Source organism: Cebus imitator, unplaced genomic scaffold, assembly GCF_001604975.1.
Source record: "Cebus imitator isolate Cc_AM_T3 unplaced genomic scaffold, Cebus_imitator-1.0 Scaffold444, whole genome shotgun sequence".
In the NCBI taxonomy this organism is placed as follows: Eukaryota; Metazoa; Chordata; class Mammalia; order Primates; family Cebidae; genus Cebus; species Cebus imitator.
The window spans coordinates 3,205,259-3,208,893 of NW_016107759.1; the positions used below are offsets into that span (position 1 = coordinate 3,205,259).

The 3,635-nt window shown below is 47.0% G+C and overlaps 1 pseudogene; it reads left to right on the forward strand.

Moving 5' to 3' along the window:
• Positions 1-1,246: 1,246 nt before the first annotated feature.
• Positions 1,247-1,659, forward strand: LOC108290985 (annotated as a pseudogene).
• Positions 1,660-3,635: the final 1,976 nt, after the last annotated feature.

The window sequence follows — 3,635 nt, forward strand, 5'->3', positions numbered from 1 at the left end:
AAAAAAAAAAAAAAAAAATTTTAAATGTGGGAGACTTGGGAGGATATACTGCATGGACTCTCTAATTCCCTCTAATTCCTCTTCCCATCTCTTTATTCCAAGGGACAAGAGAAGCAATGGGGGCAGGGTGGCCATGCCACCTGCTTGATACCTGTGTCTCAGCCACAGGAGCCCTAGATCCAAGGGGTAACTCAGAACCTCCCATGGGTGCAGCAGACAGAATGGGCATATTGGATTGGATCTGGCCATGCATTCTGGAGCTTTCCAATGAAAGCAAAGAACAGCAGCAAGTATATTTCAGAAGACACAGGTGCTTCAATGAAACAGTTTATTCTTTTATTTATTATTATTATTTTTGGAGACAGAGTCTTGCTCTGTCACAAGGCTGGAGTGCAGTGGCATGATCTTGGCTCATTGCAACCTCTGCCTCCCAGTTCAAGCAATTCTCCTGCCTCAGACTCCCAAGTCACTGGGACTACAGGCACACACCACCACACCCAGCTAATTTTTGTATTTTTAGTAGAGATGGGGTTTCACCATGTTGGCCAGGATGGCCTCAATCTCTTGACCTCGTGATCTGCCTGCCTTGGCCTCCCAAAGTGCTGGGATTACAGGTGTGAGCCACCACACCCAGCCTATTATTGTATTTATATTTCATTTTTGAGTCAGGGTCTAACTGTGTTGCCCAGGCATGGTGGCATGCACCTGTAGTCCCAGTTACTGGTGAGGCTGAAGAGATAGAATTGAGCTGGGGAGGTCGAGGCTGCACTGAACTATGGTCATGCCGCTTCACTCTAGCCTGTGTGACACGGCAAGACCCCTCTCTAAATAAATATTACTGCAGTAATATGTCAATACTGTGGGCTAATACTGCCATCTGCTGGCCATCCCCCATGCTGCATCCTATGCTTTCACTTGACCTATGTCATTTCATCCTCGCACCAACCCTTAAAGGTGTCATTATTATCCCCGATCTACAGAAAAAAAGACTGAGCTCAGAGAGGCTGTCACCTCCTAGGATCTCTGATATTTGCAGCAGAGTTGAGATTGAAATCCAGGCCCACTGAACTCCAGAGTGCCTGACTGTAACTGCTCAGCCCTACTGCTTCTCGATACAGAAATCCATTTAATAGGCCAGGCGTGGTGGCTCACCCTTTAATCCCAGCACTTTGGGAGGCCAAGGCAGGCAGATCACCTGAGGTTCAAAGTTTAAGACCAGCTTCTTTCTCTGCTGCGAGCTTCCAAAATGACAAAGAAAAGAAGGAACAACGGTCGTACCATAAAGGGCCACGGCCATGTTCAGCCTATTTGCTGCACTAACTGTGCCCGATGCGTGCCCAAGGACAAGGCTATTAGGAAATTCGTCATTTGAAACATAGTGGAGGCCACAGCAGTCAGGGATATTTCTGAAGCAAGCGTCTTTGATGCCTATGTACTTCCCAAGCTCTATGTGAAGCTACATTACTGTGTGAGTTGTGCAGTTCACAGCAAAGTAGTCAGGAATCAATCTCGTGAAGCCCGAAAGGACCGAACACCCCCACCCCGATTTAGACCTGTGGGTCCTGCCCCACGACCCCCACCAAAACCCATGTAAGGAGCTGAGTAAAAGATTGAAGACAACTATTCTCTGGAGAAAAATAAAATGGAAATTGTACTTGAGAAAAAAAAAAAAAAAAAAAACGTTTCAGACCAGCCTGACCAACATGGGGAAACCCCGTCTCTACTAAAAATACAAAATTAGCTTGGCGTGGTGGCACATGCCTGTAGTCCCAGGTATTCTGGAGGCTAAGGCACGAGAATTACTTGAACCCAGGAGGCGGAGGTTGCAGTAAGCCGAGATCACACCACTGCACTCCAGCCTGGGCAACAAGAGTGACACTCCATCTAAAAAAGAAAAAAAATCCATGTAATAAAAACAACTCGATGGTAAAGAAAGCAGGCAGCAAAATTTACTCCCTGCTGGGTCCAGAAACAAGTGTTTCTGACCAGGACACTGGGTTTTCTCAACGGAGAAGGGCTCCTGCCTATCCAAAAATGCAGAACTGATAGGTGAGGAAGGAACTTCCTTAGGAACTGCCTTTTGTAGGCACTCACCTACCCTGCAAAGAGCTGCTACAGAACAGAACTCCCCTGAACTTGACTTCTTGCCTGGGTCATACCCCTGCATACTGGTCAGACAGATGGACACCACTTATGTCTGTCCTGCACTGTTGGCACCCTTTTACCCTACTGGGGCACACTCTCATTCCTGGTGATGTGGAGTTCCCTGGGACTAGTGACTGTTTATTGAGCCCTTACTGTGTGCCGGGTCTTCAACAACACAGAAGCATATTTCTTGTGGCGGCATCTGGAGATGGACGGGAGGCAGGCAGTCTGGGGCGGGGCCAGTTCGGTAGCCCTACCCCACAAAGTGATCAGGGACTCAGGCTTCCCCCAGCCTGCTGCCCCTCGGTCATTGAAGCTGCCTCTCCACCACTGAAGTGCCATCTCACACATCGCAAAACAAGGAATAGGAATTCATCATAAATGCTGATTAAAATTTTGTTTGTTTTTGAGGCAGAGTCTCATTGTGTCACCCAGGCTGGAGTACAGTGGTGCAATCTCAGCTCACTGCAACCTCCACCTCCCAGCTACAAGCGATTCTCCTGCCTCAGTCTCCGGAGTAGTAGCTGAGATTACAGGCATGCTCCACCATGCCTGGCTAATTTTTGCATTTTTAGTAGAGATGGGGTTTCACCATGTTGTCCAGCCTGGTCTCAAACTCCTGATCTCAGGTGACCCACCCACCTTAGCCTCACAAAGTGTTGGGATTACAGGTGTGAGCCACCGTGTCCAGCCACTGATTTAAATTTTTTAATCACATGTGAATACTATGTACAACACTGTGTTAATAATTTGAAATCAGACCAGGCATAGTGTTTAACGCCTGTAATCCCAGCACATTGGGAGGCTGAGGCAGGTGGATCACCTGATGTCAGGAGTTCCAGACTAGCCTGGCAAACATGGTGAAACCCCATCTCTACTAAAAATACAAAAACAGCTGGGTGTGGTGGTGGGCACCTGTAATCCCAGCTACTTTGGAGGCTGAGGCAGGAGAATCACTTGAACCAGGTGGTAGAGGTTGCAGTGAGCTAAAATTGTGCCATTGCACTCCAGCCTGGGAGACAAGGGCAAAACTCCATCTCAAAATAAATAAATAAATTTGAAATCATAGATGAAATAAATGATTTCCTGGAAAATATAAACTATCAAAATGTACTCAAGAAGATATCTGACTAGCCAATGTCACATAGAAGAAATTATACAAATAGATATAAGGAGTAAAGATACTCTTTTTAAAAATTAAATTTAATTAAAAAAATTTTTTTGGGACAGAGTCTTGCTCTGTCACCAGGCTGGAGTGCAGTGGTGCAATCTTGGCTCATTGCCTCTGCCTCCTGGGTTCAAGCGATTCTCCTGACTCAGCCTCTGAAGTAGCTGGGACTACAGGCATGTGCCACCACGCCCAGCTAATTTTTGTATTTTCAGTACAGACAGGGTTTCACCATGTTGGCCAGGATGGTCTCGATCTCTTGACCTCGTGATCCTCCCACCTTGGCCTCCCACAGTGCCGGGATTACAGGTGCGAGCCACCG